The 21,798-nt window shown below is 44.1% G+C and overlaps 1 long non-coding RNA gene across 1 annotated transcript in view; it reads left to right on the top strand.

The window, feature by feature from the left end:
* Positions 1-21,495, top strand: part of LOC135914222 (uncharacterized) — a 176,890-nt gene extending 155,395 nt beyond the window's left edge. Inside the window, exon 4 of the long non-coding RNA XR_011515035.1 lies at positions 21,358-21,495. This is a non-coding gene — a long non-coding RNA (uncharacterized lncRNA). The remainder of the gene's footprint in view (positions 1-21,357) is intronic.
* The last annotated feature ends 303 nt before the right edge of the window (positions 21,496-21,798 follow it).

A 21,798-nucleotide genomic window follows, 5' to 3' on the forward strand; every position in this document is an offset into this window, starting at 1 on the left:
GTTATTTTTTTTCGGTAGCTCCTTCTTTGCATACAGGTGCGGAAACTAAAGTGGGCAGAATAAAACTACAGATGTGAAACTTTGGGAGTTGTAGGGTAATGTTAGAGCTTCTGTTATCAAGATTATCAATCTTTTTGAAGGAAAAGAAACAACAAATTGAAAACATAAATGAAAAAGATGTGTACAAAACAACTGCGATAATTTGACTGTTTATATGAAACGAGTAATATTCGAACATGTTCGTTGCCAGGAAAATGAAAGCATCACCACTTTGGAAAGGCTCAACGTGAAGATTCCTGCTACGCTGAAGCTTTATTGAAGTATATAAGTGACTGACAAACGTCGAAATTCTCTACTAAACAAAAACGGTTGCGGAAGTAATGGTAGCGAAAGAACAGTTGCATGAGGACGCCAGTTACATAATAGCAACTGATGCCCTAACAGATTATAATACATTTTAGATATTTTCTACGTGATAACAAAAGTCACCAAGCTTTAAGAAATGTCTGCTGAGCAAGTCACAACGCCGGAACTTGGTAATAAAGTAGATTGCGCAGGCATACTTGTCTACCTTTTTCGTAGGAACAAGCTTCACCGGCTAACATACGGTAAACGCTATAGCTCAGCGCCGGACGCTCCTGCATGTATCAGGATACCATCGATCGTTCTTGCCGATCCTACCGTATCGTTTGTCGATGTTGTAGCCGAACCTTGTGGGATGAAGTTGCTTGCGTGACGTGATTAGCGTTGCGCTTTCTGGAAGGTATACGAGCATCATAAAGTTTCGTACAATAATTACTAGAAGGAACTCTGACACTAGTGTCCACGGTAGCAGCAAGCCGGGTGGTTCAGCCAACATGGGAATGATGTCTAGGCATGGATTTGCCTAGACTTCATTCTGGCTTCAAACGGCTTCGTGACTTTGCAAACTTGTCACTTTCAACGAAAGTACTGGGTAATATATACATAGATAAACATTGTTAAAATTGTCTGACGGCATGATCTGAACAAAATATCTTTAGCACGGAATCCCGATATTGAAACCATTACGCCAAGCACGCATGCATCGACAAGTGGCATGGCCCACCCTATGAATTTCCCGTGGCAAAGCAACCATGTTGAGACACTTGGAGCGTCTCAATTTCGCCAACTTGACAGGTTGAACCATTGAACCCATGCAATGAGTAGCTATTGTGTGTGTTCGCAGAGTCTGTTGCACTCTGAAAAGGATCAATTGCTTTCAAAATTATGATAATCAAGGCAGGTAAAGCGTAATAAGCAAAGCCACAAGAAGGTCGCAAGCCACAAGCACAAAAATCAGACAAATCCATGTAGTACCCATCGTTCCCATGGTGGCTGAATAATTGCAGTGGCATAGTTCCCCGTAGTAATTACTTCAGGAAGGTCTATGAGGAGCACGAGGGATTACGCTAGAATCTTCGATGAATAACGCATAAATAGTGGATGTGGTTAACCCGCAGATCAGCGTGCCACGATCGCCGACTGGGCTCGCCACTCTCGTTGTGCTTTAAGTGTCACTCACCTTTCAGCACGAGGTGGCGGGATCGAATGCCGCGGTGCCGCATTTTGATGTGCGAGGAATTCAAAAATGCCTGTGTACTGCACATTGGTTGCACGTTTATGAAGCCCAGGTAGTGAAATTAGGTCCGAAGTCCCCCACTAGGGTGTGCCTCATAATCAGATCGTGGTTTTAGGACGTAAAATCCAGAATCTATTTTGATTCGCTTTTCGCCCACAGTTCGCCCAATAAAGCGTTACTTTCGTGATCCTCAGTTTTTGCTATTGTGTTCAGTAGAACGCGACATTATCAAACTCACGCAAACTCCTAGGAATTCTTTCTTTTATTGTGAGCACTTTTTTAAAGCTCTTGAAGAAACACGTGCTCCTTAAACATTCTAAACGTAGAGTTAAACAAAATTGCGAAATCGAAAGTGTTCATGATAAGCGCAGGGCTCTAAAAAATTAACAGATGAAAAAAAGGAAGCTAGGGATAGTAGAGAAGGTTGATAAATTCACGCAGCTTTCAGTAACATTGAGAAGATCATTCGAAAAATCAGTTGAGGAGGAATACCAGCAACATCTGTGGAAGAGAGATCCATGGAACGTGATCGCAATACAAAACGCCCATCCTTTCTAAGATTGCGAGTCGGCCATAGGAAGTTTGAACGACTAAATCGTAATATACGTTGCTACTTATTTTTCATAGTGAGGGCTGTAGAAATACGTGGGCTAAATTTGATCACTGCGACTTTCGTGCGTATAGTATGTATAACCCTTCTTTGTTTTTTAGTTTGCAGAAACCTTGCCTGTCATAAAATTAGTGTGTTGGAGCGTCTTTCGTTTGACATCTATCATTTGACATTTCTTAAGCTTAATGCCATTGAGGGTGAGCTTTTTTTTTTCACATTCGCATTTAAATACAGTGCGAAGGCGGTGTTGGGCTGCTGAGCACGAGGTCGCGGGATCGAATCCCGGCCACGGCGGCCGCATTTCGATGGGGGCGAAATGCGAAAACACCCGTGTACTTAGATTTAGGTGCACGTTAAAGAACCCCAGGTGGTCAAAATTTCCGGAGTCCTCCACTACGGCGTGCCTCATAATCAGAAAGTGGTTTTGGCACGTAAAACCCCAAATATTATTATTACAGTGCGAAGGCGAGGTCAGTAACAAAAGTAGCGATACGGCCTACGCAGCTACGTGGCAAAAGGAAGACACTTCCTCTAGTTTTTCTAAAAATCTCGAAAAAATAAAAGCATCAAGTGTGGTGCAAAGTTAAAAGGAACACATGGTTGTAGAGCACATGCTAATTTTCCCCTCTGGGAAGTGTACAAACGCCATGATTATCAGCAGATAATTAGCGGCTGGTGACGCTGGCACCATTCTGCGCTTCTATGCAGTGCACTAGCAAAGCTATACGACGGACATTTGCAGTTACTCGTTAAAAACTCCAGGACTCTTCTTCTTCAGTTCTGCAAAGTCTACGCATGCACAACTTCACAGGGTTTATTGTAATGATATGGCAAAAATAGTTCGTTGGGTCACGGCCGGTACTTGGCCTTGTTTACTTGGCACAAGTGACATGACTTGACGTAGATTTCAATGTCCTTCTTCATATCTTTGCATGTGAACATCTGAAGAAGCCTATTATACGTCCTCCAAAAGCCATCATGATCACCAGATTCAGGGTTGTCATAATATAGGTGAAGTACTTTTGGTATCAGCGGCGCTGGTAAAGTGAACCTTCCATCCTAGAAGTGCAGGGGCTCATACACTTCCCATATTTTTGTCAAGCTGACCATTCCATGTGGAACCTCAACTGCCAATCGAGACAGGGCATCTGCATCTGTAAGATGACTACTTGCATGGTGAAAGACCTCAAAGTCGTATTGCTGAAGTTCCTTGACCCAACAGGCCAGCTCCCCTCTGCGCTCTGAGACAGACAAAAGATTCGTTAGTGCTTGGTGATCAGTGAACAACTTGAACTTCCTTCCATCGATGTATGAATGGAAATAACGCAGAGTCATTGAAAGGGCTAGTACTTCTTTTTCAATTGGCGAATAATTCAGCTAAGTAGGGTTGAATGTATAGGAGTCGTATCCTATTACTCGCAGCTGCCGAGTAGGTCACCATTTCATATCTCTTTGCTGTAGAACTGCCCATGTACCATAATTTGATGCGCCCGTGTTCATCTCAAAAGATAAATTATAGTCAGGTATGGTAAGAATAGGATCCGAGGATATGCGTTGTACTAGTTTTTGATAAGCATTTCCGCATTCTTCGGTCCAGACAAAAGGTAGATCTTTCTTTGTGAGCTCCGTCAGACACTTGGTTATCCTGGCGAAATCTTTAATGAATCTTCTGAAGTGACCTGCGAGTCCAAGAAGACTCTGAGAGAATGAATGTCATGCGCCTTTGTAAGCTTTCTGGTCATTTGGACGGATGCCTGTTTGGAAGGATTCCAAGGAAAACTACCCTTGACTTAGAGAACTCGCTTTTCGTCTCATTTATATTTAGGTCCGTCTAGCTGAGTGCTTGCAAAACTTTCGCCAGATGTTCGGAGTGTTCCTCTTCTGACGGTGAGTGCCCTAGTATATCGCCAATGTAAACCTTGCAGAAGAGTCGCAAGTGCGGCTTCAAAACACAATTCATCGTCTTTTGAAACCAGGCTGGAGAATTTGGCCAGCCAAATGGGAGTCTTTTGTATGCACAAACATCAGACGGTGTGATGAATGCTGAGAACTTTTTCGTCTCTTCTCGCAGAGGCACTTGCCAGAAGCCCTTGCAAAGGTCGAGACGAGAAAAAATTTTGCAGCCTCCCGTTTCAACAATTATTTCGTCTACATGTGGCATAGACAACGGGAAGAGGTCGGTCTGTTTGTTTGTCTGCATGTAGTCAGTAAAGCGAAGAAAAATTCCATCCTCTTTAGACGCAATCGTGATCGGAGAAGTAAAAGAAGATGTAGACGGGCGTATGACGCCAGCGTCAAGCATTTTCTGCAGCACTTCTTTCAGCCAAAGCTTGTCGTCTCTCGACATATTGTAGGCCCTCTGCTTCACTATTGTTTTATCCTGTAGTTCTAATGGGACTTGAAATATTGACCTCGCTCTTGGGTAGCCTCCGACATAAAGTAGCTCTGGGTAAATCCGAGTGACGTCTTCTGCTGCAGTGGGTTTGCGGGGACTTTCATCCAGGACTGTGAAGGAAGGCAACGAGCGATCATCTTGCGTTGTGACTTGATCATGCTAGTATAGGTTCAAACGGAGTTTTTGCATTACCGGACGGGACAAAAACATCTGGTACTTCACACCGCTAAGAACTCGGGCTTTTACGGAAGTGCTCTTACCCTGACACGTAATCAGCACATCCACCCATTCATTGTGCGCTAGTTTGTTTCTATCATACCCGTAGGCGATGACCGGATAATCGTTGGTTATGTTTAGCTCTGGAAGCTCGTTCTTGTTGACCGCAGTGATTGACACTCCACTGTCCACGAATGCTTTCACATTCTTTTCATTCACTTGTGCGGGAACATACGTCAGCTTGGCACGATCACTGAGGAACAGTGTTTCCTGTGGAGTTGGCGAGAGGTCGTCAGGCATGACTTTAAATATGTTGTTTTTCTTCTGTTTAGACAAGTCTTCCACAAATGAAACAGATTTGCCACCTGCCTTCCAAAAGCTGTCCTCTCAGAACTTCGGTACTAGAGACATTTAATTGACATTAACTCCTACAGAAATTTCTTTATAATTGGCAATAGATCATGTAGTGTATGTGTAGTGGTTGTGGTGGCCATCAATTTGAACTTGATCGCATATGTGCCTAGGAAGTCCCAGCATGACGAGAGGCACGAGCGATGAGTTTGACAGTGGAGAATCTCCTGCATGCAATAGCGTCCACTTTTCATGAAATAGTTATGAACAGGCCCAGAAATGTTCTTGAAAGCTATTGCCCTGCCCCAACTTTCGAGCCTACTTACAGAATATGTCGTTAAAAAGCTTTTCCTCCAGTCCGCCTAAGTATGCCTTGCCTTTTCGGTCACTCGGATCTCATACCAAGTCCTTGCGACGCCTTCGAGGTACAACCGCATGTTTATAACCTTGTCAACATCATCCTGCCAGCAATTATGGTCGCATGCGTAATTATAAAAATGAAGCCAAGCCTTAGAATTCTTTGTCAATAAGCCGTCGAAGTTATCCGATTTTATAAATGCCTTTTGTCTCCTCAGTATCTGTTGAAGGCCCGTTTGCCTTATGACTTCCAAGAGCTGTTGTTGCCGCTGGCCGTTTTTTTTTACTAATCAATCGCATCTCGCAAAATATCTTTTGTTCTGGAAACATCTTTGCCTGTTTCGTGGGAATGTCCTTCTGCCATCGTGAGCCCATTTCTCTGCACTTTGGCATCGCGCCGCTCCCTATTAATATGCGCGATGGCCACTTCATGTTGGTGGTCACCGCTATTTATCTTCAGAGTACTTATCACCGCTTGGTCGCCGAAAGCAAGTATCCACGTTTTAGGAAAAACAATCAAAGTTCACGCTAACAGGATGACTTTCCACCACGTGCGCAGTACGCACCGCTCACCAGCTGGACACCATCCATATCGGTGGCCACGACGTTGACATACATTGTCCTTGGGAAATCGGAGTGATCCATCAGGCAACTAACACAGGATCATGAAGTAGACTGGGCCATCTTTGTAACGACACCAAGAGCAACTAGTCATACGGTCGCCATTCCATGTTTATTCTCATTTATTCTTTGTCGACTCCTCCAGGCCGTCCGCTCACATTATCTTTCTCTTCAACTTTACACTTTGTAACAATTAGGTTATTCCTTTGAGAGCACAGCGCACTAGCCTTTGCATCGCTCTAATCATTTGACAGGTATGTTAAGAGCTTAGCTTACCTATTGTCCTTGCCGTTCATTCCTGTCTGACAAATGCTCGGTTTGGCTGAATCGCGAATATTTATAAGCCACTTGGCAAGTTCGGGCGCAATTCACTATCGCATCGTCCTCGTTAAACACCTGCGTATCGCTGATAAGTTTCGCTCACTTGCTTATATAATAAGCAAAATCAGGAAAAAAAAAACAAGGAAGACTGGAACATTTTTCGAGACCTGCTTAAGTTGCTGGCCGTTTTTGCTCGTTTATATTACCATGGTGAAAAACGGCTTAGAATGAGCGTGCTGACCACCCACTCCAAGGATCGGGAAAATTATCACGCAGCGTGCGAGAATGATTTGCCTAGCTTGTCACGCTTACCTAATGTGTACCAAGAATAGGTTGGTTTCACGTGTGACGTCAAACGCTTGTTCTCGCTTAATAATGCAAAATTATTAGCGCCACTGATAAGTTTTGTTTTTTTGATGCGTTAGCATTTTTTGGCTACTTGACGCACTTTTGGGGGGCTACGCATTTCTCTGCATTTGTATCTATGTATCTATGTAGGTTAGTGCTTCATCGTTTTCAAACTTGCCTGGGTCAGAGCGTAGTCTGTCGTCGAAGGGTGAGCGCATTGGGCTGCTGTGCTGAGGTAAGAGGGTTCAAACTCAACGATGGCACCAACTTGGATCACTGTATATGCAAATGTGTAGATACGTGCCACTCTTCAACGAACCTCTTTCCTGCCGAGAGAGAGAGAGAGACAAAAGGGGAGGAAAGACAAGAAGGTTAGCGAGTGTAGGTGCCGATTGGCTACCCTGTGCTGGGGAAAGGGGTAAAGGTAATAAAAGGTGATTTGAAATAGGAATGTGAAACTTTAATGGAAGGGGAAGCTTTCTTGCTTGGGCAGTCATGAAAAATCTTCGGATGAAGAATTATCCGGGATGCCGACAGGAGGCGACTTTGCCCTTCGACGTAAACAGGGACGAACGACCTTGCAGGATTAGATAAGTGCGCTTGCATATGAGCGAACTACTATGAAGTTCGAAAAAGTGTGGACTGACAATAATTGAATAACAGCAGGCATCGCGCAACCATTAGATCGTATGCGCCCGAGTTCTCTGTGTCAGCCTACTTGAAATAATAAAAATATACAACGAATGTGCTGAAACTGCTCTTGGTTCTTGCACTATTTTTGACGACGCCTTGTCAGCTTCCAGGCTGTTTCTAGAGTCCAAGAGACAATTTTTTGTTTGAAGCGCCGCAGAACCCGGATGAACACTATGCCCTTTCAGCGCCCTCGCCCTATAACGTATGCATACCGAACCTGCCCAGCGGGCATACTCCACAAGGCTGTGGCTTTGTCGAAAGGGGCTGAGGAATTTTCCAGCGCTCGCCATTACAAAAGCCATTAATCCTTAGCACTGATTAATGATTTCTACGTGATGGCGGCGTTTTCTTGTACAGCCAACTAATGAGACTCCTAGTTCTTCGCTGCACAGTAATAATGCATGCATGTTCAAGCCCACGTTCAAGCCCACATGCTCTCACAAACCATTCAATTCACTGGTTTTCTGCTCACGTAGGATCGGTCGAAGGTGCTCCCCCGAACCTCAATGAGTCTACCCACGAGGCTGTGCGTGACCTCACCGACCGCGCTTCCTCTATAAGGAGCACTGACTCCCCTTTTCTCTACGGTCACAGGGACGCTCCCGCTACTCACAATGAGATTATTAAATATTTCTACATGTCCAGAAGGGTCTTTCCACCCCCTCACCCCAAGTTGAATAGGGCGCAAGCCGTTTCGCTTAGGCTCCTACAGACCAGCACATATCCGTGTCTGTCCGCTCTCCACGAGGCTTACCCCGACTTGTATCGCGACGACGCCTGCCCATCCTGCGGCCAAACCTCCACTCTACCTCACATGCTCTGGGAGTGCGGGTTGACATACCCCAAGTTCATCAAGGAGGAGTGGGACTCGCTTTTGCGTATCCCCGCTCTAGAAGAGCAAATCCTGGCCGTCCGGCGTGCCCGCGACCGGGCCGGTGGGCTAGACCTGCCGGTCCCGACGTGGGACTAGCCGGGTGCGCGACGAGTTCGCGTCCTCACCGGACCTACAATAAAGTTTATTCACTCACTCACTCACTCACTCACTCACTCACTCACTCACTCACTCACTCACTCACTCACTCACTCACTCACTCACTCACTCACTCACTCACTCACTCACTCACTCACTCACTCACTCACTCACTCACTCACTCACTCACTCACTCACTCACTCACTCACTCACTCACTCACTCACTCACTCACTCACTCACTCACTCACTCACTCACTCACTCACTCACTCACTCACTCACTCACGTTTGCGTGATAAGAAACTTCTTCCTCTCGCAGCAACAAACGTGTCACTGCGGGAACTTTAATTCACAATACGACGACCAATGGCGGTGGTAGTAATAAAGAACATACTTATCTAAACTGCGATGATAGCATTGCGAAACTTCCCTTAGGCTCAAACGGTGGCGAGGGATGCTTCACTTAGCTGCTGTCGCCGGAAACCAGTAAGTTATAGCTAAGTCCCTCAAGGATAGCCCTCTGTAGCTAGTACTCTGCGATAACGCTCACATGGATGACGGAGCACAGAGTGAAGCCAATGCTGCTGCGCCTATTCATTTCTGTCCCCAGCTTATTGAGACGCAGGCAGGCGTTATGCCGTCTGCAGTTGCTGCCACCAACCTGTTCCTCACTCTTATTTTGCGCTTATCATGATGGTGTTATAGCACTAATACTACTATTTCTTCTACCACTATTAACAGTGTAGAAATAATGAAAAAAAAAGTTTCCTGCCGCCTTGACATCACCAAGCTTGCCGCATGCTTTCGCGAAAGGCGCAGAGTGTTTTGGCTGTCGTGCTTGCCTTAGGCGCTTCCGAGGTCTATGTGGAAAGTTCGCAAACTTTACGAGTGCGTCTCAAATGCAGTCAACATAGGAGTTGGAAAGCTTCCTAGAGTCGTACACGAGTCTCTATAGGATACACGCAATCAAAAAGGTTGGTTCTAGTGTGAATTTGTAAAGCTGCGTTTGGGAATGCCCCGAGGTATGGGCGCTAAATAAACATATTTGATAACATCAATACATGCAGACTAACGAGCTTGAACTGAATTATGATTTGAAAAAACTACACAGGTGTTGATTCCGCTGAATATGGAAGTTAACAAACAATTGAGACTAATTCCTTCATCGAAAAATAACTAAGCGAACACAGAAGCAGTCTCGTCTGCATGTTTGCACTCTTTCAGAATCGAGATTTGAGCGTTTTACTTGGCAAACACACTGTATAATCTCGCTTACTGCTTTTTGAAGGCGCTTTGACTTCTACCGTTAGCTTTTCTATACAACTTTCTCTATCTGCACAAAATTTAGAGAGGTGTATGGGTTCAGAATCAATAAGGAAAGGTTTTCGTCCTCCCTGAACAACTTCAAAGAAAGGAATGCCTGATGCGAAGCGTTCTTTTTAGTGAAGGACTGGAGTTTCCTCTTAGAATGAATTCAAGAACGGATTTTATTTCACGTTACGCATGCCACCATACAAGAATTTCTCACTTGCACTGTAAAAAGAAATAATATTACGCAATAGCACACATCTGCTAAATTACCCATTGTGACAGGTGCATGAATACCGGTATGGTCATCGCAGTGATCGGCATGCTTGGTTCAGCAAGTGGAGTCACGATGGCTGCAATTGTGGAACCTTGCTGGATTTAATGTGCGATGCAGGGTTGCTTCCTGTTTAAAACTTCTGTCTAGCTTTTTATATGTCGTAAGGCAGCCTTTCCAGAAACATATATATAAAACGCAACCGCCTAAAATAGCGACGTAGACTTGCACTAACTGTAGGTAACAGAACAGCGGATACTGTTTAGCAATACGCACCTTCTTATGGCTCACGAATAGATGGGTAGTGTAAAAGTTAGAAAGCAAAGCACTGCTTTTTAATGCGCTAACATTATAATATAGATAGCATTATCAGTAAAAATCGGCAGGTTAGCACAAACAGAAATGTCGGCGCTGCGAGAACAAACAATATAAATATATATATATATATATATATATATATATATATATATATATATATATATATATATATATATATATATATATATATATATATATATATTCCCGCAGGTGGAGAAGTGGTTTCATCATCCCCTTTCATTCACAATTATTTATCATTGCGTTCATTCAATTAGTAAGTACAAGTAATTTACGTTATGTTGTTCGTGGTGTCATTGTTTGTTGGCTTGTTATGATATGATTAATAATAAAATTGGGCCCCTCGGTTAACCCTCTTGCGTCTCGTTCATTACCTAACGAGGGTCTCGAATCCGGCAACACTGAGGGCTTCAGGTAGCATGTGTAGATTTATTGACTAGGTGGCTTCACCCAAAAAGATCACGTACTCGTGACGCCTGTGCCAGAAAGGATGTTCCACATCCGCCGCCAAGGTATCTGAGTGGTGGCGCTGGCTAACACTCCCAGGGTTAGTTTTATAGTTGTTAAAACGTAAATACCCAAGAAAGTCCATGGGAAAACAGCGCCGCAGTAGCTCAATTGGAAAAGCATTGCACGCGTAATGCGAAGACGTGGGATCGTTCTCCACCTGCGCCAAATTGTTTTCAATACCATTTCATTCCCATTGATTTATCACTTCTTTAATTCACTTAGTAAGTACAAGTAATTTCCCCTACGTTGTCTTTGGTGTCATTGTTTGTTAACTTATGGTAGGATTAATATATATAGAATCGCAGCCGCCGGTGTCCCAATGTGGCACAGCCCGTCAAATAAAGTGTTGTGCCGAAAAGGGAAAAGGTTCTGACGGCATGCGTAAAGAATGGTAAATTTCGCAACCTGCTCGCGGCTTCCATGTTTTTATTTCTGCAGCACACTCTCCATCAGGCAGAAAAAGCACCGATGAAATGAGCCGAAAGGTTGCAACTGTGCTGAAGGGATGGCGGGAGCCCCAAGACCAATTAAGAACATAAGCCTAAACCATCGCAAGCATGAGAAATTATTACCGCATAATTCCTGGTGTACGCGTACGGCTGTTATTTGAAATGAAGCTTGTAAAATTGGTGCGTATTTTCAATTTAGTAGTGATTTTTTGTAAAGCCTCGCTTCGATTAAAAGTGATGATGCAAAATAAGTGTGGAAATGAGTTCTTTATAGAACTGTAGTCTCGCATAACCTCGCGAAGGGATGAGAAATATGTGCTGGATGGCGTCTCCTCACGCTTAAGAACGCAAGATGCGTAATTGAAAAGTACACATATATTAAACGGCAGTAAAGTGGGAAACTGTAGGGCGAAAGAAACCTCGCACAGTTTGAGTTCTTTACATTATTTAACGGAAGGATAACTTCATATCTGAGCGCTCATTCGTTAGCGTCATTGCTCCTACACTGGGCTGGATCATTCACACCAAAGACGCACGATCAACGCCACCTGGAGGACTACGTCCTGAAGTGCCTGGAAATGTTCATCAGCGGAGGCCTGTACTGAGGGCTTCCTAACCTAGCAGCATAAAGTTTTTGTTCATTCATTCAATGTCATATGTCTGTGACAGTTCGCGTAAGATGATTGCTCGCAGAACCAGACACAGTTCTTGAGATGCACATCATGGTAAAACGAATGCGCATTTCCGCGGCTTGAAAATCGTAGTGACGTGAGTAATATGTATTACCAGTGCGCGTTGACAGTGCACGTTAATATTTAGTGCTGAATCTCCCCACCGTTGCGGAGTAATTAACAACAATGAAAGATGAGCTTTCACTGGCAACAGGTGCCTGCTCTAGTTTCACCACCAACGCATCTCAAACAGGCTTGCGTTGATCTGCATCTCAGTTTCGAAAAAGTCTGGTGCCTAAGGTGAGACTCGACCGGCAGATGAGCTCGTGTGACAGGTGGCGCATGTGTAAATATTTTCGTGCATGAAACGTCGCGGAGACGTGCTAGACGTGCTGCTACCTTTTTATTATATACCGCACCGCTTCGCCCTTCAAGCAGCGAGCCTGGCTCCCGGAAAATTTAAAATTGCATTTACATTTTCATGGTTGCCCCTCTGTCTCGTTCTCAAGGTGGGCTTAGCTAAAGGGTTTAGCTCTCGAGTGTCTTTGAAGGAGTGGGCGTGCATTAGCGCACTTTTGTACATGAGTACCTTTAATTTTTGCCGTGTTTCTTCATATAGATAGTCTAACACTTCGCCGATCAGTGTCTCTTTACATTTAGTAGCTTTTTTTTTTCATTCGCCATCCTCATTGAGAATAGGAGGCATCAGGAATGTGCATTTTGTGCAACATCTCGAACATATTGAGCTTGTTTGCTATGTATATAGTAAGCTAAGTTCAACTCCGAAATTTGGAAGGGGGAGTTTCATAAAAAAATGGAGAAACTGCCGTTCACGTTAGAGTAGTGCATCTCTGTGCCCTTCATAATTGAGCGGCACAGCTTTGTCAATTCTTTCCATATGCTCAGGTGAATGACAATTTTTCCCTTGCAGTAAACGTTACAGTTATTGTACGCGCCTGGTCATTGCTACTCTATACATTTGCCTCTTTCTAAGAACATCAATTGGTACTATGTCCATCCAATTAGCCCAAGTGCATATTGCGACCTGGTGTATATACTTATAATACCAATCTGCAAATAAAACGAGTGGAAGCGTGAAAACGCTTAACGAAATTCGAGTAGCATGATATTACACCAATTACTCGCAGAGGGTCGGAATGTTCAAAGCAAAAGTGTCACACGTAAATATAGATTACAGTTTGGTGCAGGCGAGACTACTCTTTGTCGCGTGGCACAATCAGAAGAAAACTGGCCTTGCTCAAGAATCTGCATGCATCACCCGTTGCTCTGTGTCACACTTTGTCGTTGTCACTGGCCTTTCGACCTTAGACAGGAACTTTTTTTTGTCTGAGCAAAGCAATCTAGATATTGAGTCCCTAAACGCCTGCCTGCCTTCTTCCCACCGTGTTTTGCTACATCCTCCACTCTGTGTACTTCCTTTGAGCTTCCGATCAATAGCTGCCAGATGCGTTTTTTTCTTCGTCGCACTCAAGCTTTATGTCTTCAGACATTGCGCCGAAGCATTCCTTTGCCAAAGTAGCGACGGCTGCCGTGCACTCAAGGGGTTTAGAGTGTATCGCTTCTTTACTCATTGGTAGGTGATTAGGCTTGCTCTAGGGCTGTTCTCTTCTAGCTCTTTTCTACAAGGTCCCACTCCACGCCTTGCATTTCAGTTCTCACTCGCTCACCCCACCACTTAGACAAGTGTGTCGCGCCCGGTTCACAGTGTCTGTAGTGTCACTCCAAATACAACAAGGTGGGAAGCAGTTAACATAGGCAGGAAGGAACGCATACGACGAGGACGAGTGTTTTTCAAATATGTTCACCTAAGCGCCAACATTCGCCGAAACACGTTTCTTCTGAAAATTGGTTGCAATACAATGCGCCAAGCATTTTTTATTTATTTGGTTATTTCATGGATGAAACAGTAGAAGTGTCCGTGCGTTACCTGAGGTGCCCTGCATCAGTCACTATTGCAACAATTTTAGGCTTCTGACACAGTCCCATCCCTTCGTCACGATACCTTTCATCCCTTAGTCCTTTCATCCTCTTCTCCTAAGGACTTCTCTGGTTGCTAATGTTCGACACGTAGTATCAAATGTTGCCAGCTAAGTCATGTTTCTTTCATTGGCAATTCTTTGTTATATTACCACAGTAATCTTATTGCCCGCATCTCCTGAATGCAAGATGCGATGCCACTGCAGGGTTACCGTTTTCTTGGCTTCTATCAGCCAGCAATCCAGCATTACATGGCAACGGCTACATTGCTCCGAGACTCTGCACTTCACTGGGTATACAGGTGCTTGATGGACAGATTACTGTTTGCATATGGCAGACAGACCAACGCCTCAGTGCAGCATCAGCGGAGGTGTCCCACTAGATGGTGTTCCACACACTACACTTTTCAACTTAGTGGTCCTCTGCAATCTTGCTTACCAAGTTGAGTTGATATCTCAATATACGCTGATTACAAGTGAGTAGAACTGACGTTTATTTGTACAGCTTGCATAATAGAGTGCGAGCAGATGCAATAAATGTTCTCTTGTGATTTGCGTGTCTGAAAATACGCGCGAGGCGGCAGAGGGCGATGACGCCATCATTGAATTATTTTTGTATGCAAGACTTGGACGCTTCCATGATCAAATGGTTAAGAGCAAAATATTAAATGGTTCACGAAAACGTAAATAACCATGTTCTAATTTACTGAAGGACACGCCGATATGTCCGCACCATCAGTCACCAAGGCTTGTCCTGGTGCTCTTAATATGTCGAACACATATTAAGAAGAGATTGTCTCATAGATTTCTCATAATTGAACATTCTAAATAGGAAATTTTACGGCGCATCAGTAAGATCGACGTTACAGCGGTATGGTTTCGTTTTCGTGGGCTTCCCATTTTTGTCTTACCATATCGCAATCTATCTCCACTATCATGTACCTGTTTCTTGCTATCTTGCGCATGTCTGCCTGATCTCTTAATGCATACCGTATGCCTGTGACGCTGCCGCCCTCATCTATTCCCTATTTCCGTTGCGCAAACACTCTAAACGTTTCTTGTTCATCTCAAATACTGACCAGTTAACATTCCCATCAGTTTTGAATCCCACTCCTTCTCGAGCCCCACATGCTGTAGCACTTGGGACGCTTCTCGATGGCAACTAGTTCAATCTCCCAAGCTACCTACATGACCACATCAATGGTCCAACTAATAACTACCAGCTATATACGCAGATACAGTTGTAATTCCGACAGTATCTGTTGCGACGATGCTCCAAGATATCTCGTGCCACCTCATCAGCAGCCACTGAGCTTGCTTCGTTTGAGTTACTCGGAAATTCCTCAATTAGAAAAATAGATGGAAAAGAACGGCTGCGAACAATCTTAGCTCACGTTTTCGTTTCATGATCTTTCTCACAGCTAAGTTTTTATTCCTTCAAGCAGGTTAGCAAGCCAGGGTCCGTATTTACAAATAAGCTTTGTTTTTTTTTTACGCCAGAAGTTTTAGTAAGGGTGAGTGCCAAGAAATTGTACGTTGGAAATATTAGCAATGGCAGATGGCCAATCGGAATCACATTGTTCGGAGGAAAGGCTTTGTGAGTTTCTCTCCAAGCTTCCACATCTCTTTGGTTAAGAGTATTACCTTTCCTTCTGCTATTTACTTTGTTGAAAATGAGCTATTCACGTGTGTAGCTTGGTTAGAGGTACGCTCCTCCCTCGGAAGCCTCGTGAAAACTAAAATTCTTGCACTTGTTATGGACAAATTTATGACAGATTTTCAAATTTATTAAGAAGTTAGAATTCCTGAATACTGCGAAGGGAGATTCTATACGTTAACAACTTTGAGACTCTGCTACAATAACCCCGCATCCAAAACATGTCAAACACGCCTCATAAAGCGTGTTTGCCTCTTCTTGCCGAGAGACATTTTAATACCAACTTTGCATCTAATATCTAATGTTTAGGTTTAGGTATGGCAGTTTAGCAATTTTGTTTTATATGTATGTAAAAATCTAGAAAAACTTGTCAGTAGTAATTGCTCTAGTGAACGCAAATTTTGTTAAAATGCACATGCCTTCGTTTGACAGCTTGGTCGTTCCTTAACGCGAACTTACATGTTTTATGAAAATATCGTTGGTCCGAGAAAAAAAGTCCTTAAATAATAGTATGCAGGTACTATTAACGCTAGTTTACAAAAAACACGTCATTTTGATCGTGTTTTGTTTTCAGGAGCAAACCAAAAGAATTTTTATACAGCAAAACCCAACTTTCATTTCACACATGTGAAACTGCAGGTGTTGTGCTTTGAAGTGTCAATCAATGGCGCAAAAAAGCTCCCTTGTGCCAATGACCGGATGCTATACGTGGTCCCCTAAAAAATTAGAAAATATTCGGGTCCTTGTTGTTGTCCTTTGACGTCACTACCATCCGTTTTTCAGTGGCAAGTTAGTGGCTTCCAAGGGCAAGTATGTCACAAATTTTATTTCGCGAAACTGCGCTAAGGTGCTCGATCACGCAGCAGAGAAAGTTTTCCCGTTACTTCCGCGTCTCTAACTCAAAACTAAAAGAACTGGTGGGACTCTAAAGAAGTGTTTACGCGTCTTGTAGTAGTTCGTGTCTGCATATTCTGATGCGGCTTGGCTCGTGTGGCCTGATCGTGCCCACTTTCATCCTATCCCGCTGAGAACAGGGAGAACTTCATGCCTATTTCTGGTGAGGATGCCCTCCGTCATTGCGCGGCCACAACAATAGTTTATTCTGCGCCCGTAGATTTTCCCTGAAATGTTGATGCAAATATGTATATAAACTTTAGGCACGAGAAAAGCTGAATCATTCAGGTTGGAAAGATATGATGAACCGATGAACTTTTATGTTCTAGAAATTTGTAGAGTTGTGAGGGGCACAGCAGTGAAAAGTCTCGGAATGATTTAGATCATGCGGGCTTTTTATCACGTTACTCAAATATGGGCACAGAAACGCTTTTGCACTTCACCTATATGCAGCCTTTGAGGACAGCAACCCAACAAACACTACCTGGCAGTGTCGCACGAAAGACGAAGCATTGAGAACAATAGCAGAGTTTAGCAAAAGGTGAGGCGTGCAGACAGGACACAAGAGAAGTGGTCAACACGAACGCCGTGTTGTCCACTTCTCTTCTCTTGTGTCCTGTCTGCAGGCCTCACCTTCTGCATAAAGAATCTTTACCAACTAGCTCAGCTTTCTGTCATTCTAAGCAGAGTTTAGCTTAGCCTCAACTCCTCGGGTGGTGTTCAAACTATACGCGGTGGCGACATGGCGAGACACTTCACGCAGGCCAACTACTGCCGGGCTGGAGGAACAGCGCCCTGTCATCTACCAGGCGTCTCGTAACGCTCGAATGACTGGGAGCGCCGCCAGTGGCGTTGCACGTGACGCACCTCGATGCTGCTGGAGATGATGATGATGATTATGATGATGATGATGATGATGATGACATAAAAAAAAAGGAAAGCAAGAAGACAAGGTCGAGAATCCTCATAACTGTAAACTGTTTATGGTTCGCAAGCGCTTGACAAATGTACAGGAAAAGTTCAGTGCAAAAAAATTACTGTCAGAAAATAGACAAAGCCATCTTTTTCTTAAAGCTACAGTGCCCATATTACTTGCTTAAACTTCTTTTGTGCACGCTTTTCTTTCCCACTGGAACACTTTCTTATCATATTTATTTGTTTATTTACAAGTACCTTACAGGCCTTCGAGAAGGCATTGTGTAAGAAGGGAAATAGGTTAACACATTCGTAAGGAATTAGGAAGCAAAAAAGCGTCAGCACAATGAAAGGAATATTCACGCAGCGCAGCGCTATGGAACATGAATACGCTATTAGCAAATATGAAGAGCAATAACATTAAAAACAGTGAACACAATACCATATTAACATGACAGCACTATACACTTTTTGCCTGCATACAGTAATACATACAGTAAAAAAAATCTGGATCACTGAAATTCTTTTATTAGCTTGTAGAGAAATGCAGGAAAGAAAAGAGATGGCAGGACGTGCTAAACGGTTGAAACGGCCTATTGATCGATTAGAAGAATGCAAAATGCACTGCGTTTGTTCGGGCAAGCGATGTTATCTGGGAGAGCGATCCATAAACGGACCACACGGGGCAAAGCTGAAAAATTAAAAGCGTGTGCATTGCCCGAAATTCGAGTGCGGCTGAACTGATTGTGCAATCTTTGTGACGTCAAGAGATGCTTTCTTTTTTTAGGTTTCATAAGGGTAGGCCAACTGTGTCAAGGAATCTACGAAGTAATAATAGAAGGGAAGTATCACGCCGAGCACTTGGTGCTTGCAACGAAATGTCGGGTTTTATTCGGGTTACACTTGACTGGTTACCGTAATTTTTTGAAATGAAACTGCTCACTCTATTCTGACCTCTCTCCATCAGTATAGGTTTTTATGTGCGTTTGCGAATAATAAACAGCCGACGAATGCACAGTTGTTAGTCATTGCCATTTGTGTCTTTCATGCAGCTGCCAGCACAGCAAATCGAATGCTGCTGAAACAATCGCAATATCCGCTTCACTAGTTAACAAGATTAACAGATTGCGTTTTATTTATTACCTCTAATGCCTATGCTGATATTACGAAATTAAATGTGAGGTATAGTGCCCCCGCTGCGTTAGGCCGATGCCCATGGCATTGCGTTACTGGCCACGACGTCGCAGATTCGATCCCCACCACGGTGGCCGTTTTTGGAAGGGACGAAATGCAAGAGCGCTCCAGTACCCATATTTCGGTGCACATCAAAGGACCACAAATGGTCAAAATGAATCCCACCTCCCTGTGCCTTTGAATCGGATCGCAGTTTCGACACGTAACTCCTTCTTCTTTTTTCTTTTCTTTTATTTTTCTTAGAGAACGCCTGCTTCGCAGAAGTCTAAACCTATCACTACTCTCGTCGAGTCCGTCCCCAGAAACTGCTAAATAATGCATTGGCATTAGCCTTCAGACCATCCCGAACTGCTGGAACCGGGGTTTTAGGAACATAACTAGAATTCCATTGTATGCTTAGTGAATTTTAGTCACGAATGTCTTAAAAAGTAGTGCTGACCTTGGGATTTCTGCTAAGCAGGCATGGCTTCACTGCTACCGGGCTTCAATTTCGCAATTCCGACGGGTGCCCCGAAGTAGTAATAACAAAGGTAATTAGCAGATACTTCTAATCAGCCACCTGTACTTTGCTATATTTTAAACATGTAATTCCCCTTTTTTGTAAGGAACTCACCTGAAAGGAGCTACAACGCTATTGATTTTAATCAATTTTTAACAGACAAACTCTAAAGAAAGCGTCATAGCGTGTCATTACTGGCTGATTTAAGTCCTGACCCATTTAGCCAAGTGCAGGCTTTATGAAATATGAGTAAGGATTATAAATTCCTTATGATAAAGAGCCCTGCAATATGTTTATGGGCTGTCTGAGCGTTTTCATAGAGGCCCGCTCTGAAGCCCTGTGCCCTCAAGAAAAATAAAATCGGGTAGGCCGTATTAGGGACACAGCCGCATGCAGTGTGGGACGTGAAATGTATTGTACGTGTTGCAGACGACGTATTGCGAGCCAGAGGCAGAAATAACGTAACCGAATACACATGTTACAGTAATCCATACATTAGAAATCTTACATGTCTTGCTTCTTTAAGCTAGTTGGGATCCTACTGTCAAATTGTCCAATCGCGCAGAATCCCTATTTGTAGGCGGCTCGTATATTTTGCAAAGGGTGCTTGGCCACTGGGCAAAAGAAATTAACTTCCTACTTTGGGCGCTCCGAGACTGCCCTGCGCCGTTCCAGCTCATCTCACTTTGGGGCTCCTGTGCATGAACCGCCATCTGTGAACCGCACGTGTTGGGAATCTTCGTAAACACCATTGCCATTGCCATCATTGCACTGACAATCCTCCTCCCACTGCTGGTCAGAAACAACCTTCGTGGTGGACAGGCTGTGTTCTCTGTCAACTAGGGCGGCAGAGCGTCTTCCCCGCTAGACGGCACCCTACCTGTTGTCGCAACAAAAAGGCGTTTTGCGACTCTGCTGGAAAATGATCTTTTTACGAGACTTCCGAGGGGTGTAACAACTGCGCGGACCAAGTTGGCCGTACAGCAAAGGCAGTCTGCCCCCCATGTCTTGAGTGCACACGACAGATGTCTACATCCTGACCACCCTCCACAGGTACAGCATGAGGTCTGGTGCAAGAAAGATCAGTTTTTAGCACTATCGTCGCAGGTACGACAGAACAATTCCTTTTTATTTCTATGTGTGGGGGGTCAGGGATGGGAGGAAACAGTTGCGCAGCTGTACTTTTATTGTGCATGTTTTGCTTGAAACAGACGACGTCTTCTGTCTGGTATTTGTCAAATGTGGTCATGGTTTGTTCAGAATGTCTTTTTTTATTCGCCAAACTTTGCAATCGGGGAGGGTGGGTACTTGTCACACAATGTGTTTTGTTTGCTGGCAAGTCTTCACTTTCACACTATGAAACGAAATTTAAGTCAAGCTGGGTTTTTGTACCTTGTGGCAAAATGGGAGTTTACAGCTTGAGAGATTCCGCATGAAACTGCCACCAGGAAAAATCTTTTCCTGACTGACATGCCGAGTGCTATAATGAACAGTGTTGTCGCATTTTTTACTCATTTCACATGTGTACACACCCTCATAATGCTCATCTTCAGTAATGTTTTAAAACTTTTAAGACCTGTGTCTCAGTGGTGTCGCAATGGGATGGTAAAGTGCATTTCATTCCCACTTTTATGTCATGCCATCTGTGAACCGCACGTGTTGGGCGCAGGGTAGCCATATGGCCGTGTACGTATGGTAAATTCTGCAACAATGTGCACACTTGTCGACCTTACACCTCCTGATGAGCACCAGTTTGAGCTTGATGAATCATACCTACTATGAATGGGCGAGGTCTCTCAAACGCGACCCCTTCCACTCGGATGGACAAGCGTGTGCTGCCGAGTTACGCCTCACTGAACATCGAGCGAGAGGCTGAATTTGGCTCCGATTGCGCCACATGTCGCACAACCAGGGCTCAATCTGCTCACTCTAAACACGTTGATCGAGTAAAGGTTTTTCCGATACATAACGATACCAAAGCAAGACGCGTCACTAGTGCGGTTGCGAAGATATAAACGATAATATAAACGATAAGACGTTCTTGTTGCACGCGGGTTTCGTAAGCGGGTCCATCTGACCAATCGTAAAGACGTTTCGCGTCAAAAGATGAAGAAAAAGGCATGAAAACTGGGGGTGCAAGTTCGTTTTTTTTTTCGCTGTTATCCTTGCAGTTCTCGGTGGTCCATGACGCCTTCGCCATCACGATTTCGGAGAAGGCACGGATTTTGAGGTCACAACGCGTGACGCTCCCCTACAATATGCTGGGATTGCATGTGCAATATACCGATTCAAGGACGTTGGACATTAAATATGTGTTGCATGTACTGCTCCTCATATGTCTTTATTTGCACAATTATTTAGACATGTTCGATTAAGGCGTCCAGTGAGCCGAAAGGAAAACCCGTCGCAGCAATGCTAGTGAAAACAGATAGTTGTCGTCTGACTCTCCTAAACACGCGTCTACTTACGCCTCCACAAAACAATGTCATAAGCTTACGCTCATCTTCGGAATCTCAGGGAAGCGCTGTTACTCCTCGTGGTGGCTTAGCACGTGCTAAGCACGAGCTCGCGGGTTCCAATCCCGCCCACGCCGTGCGCAGTTTGGCAGGGGC

The sequence above is a fragment of the Dermacentor albipictus genome, chromosome 6 (genome assembly GCF_038994185.2).
Source record: "Dermacentor albipictus isolate Rhodes 1998 colony chromosome 6, USDA_Dalb.pri_finalv2, whole genome shotgun sequence".
NCBI classification, from domain to species: domain Eukaryota; kingdom Metazoa; phylum Arthropoda; class Arachnida; order Ixodida; family Ixodidae; genus Dermacentor; species Dermacentor albipictus.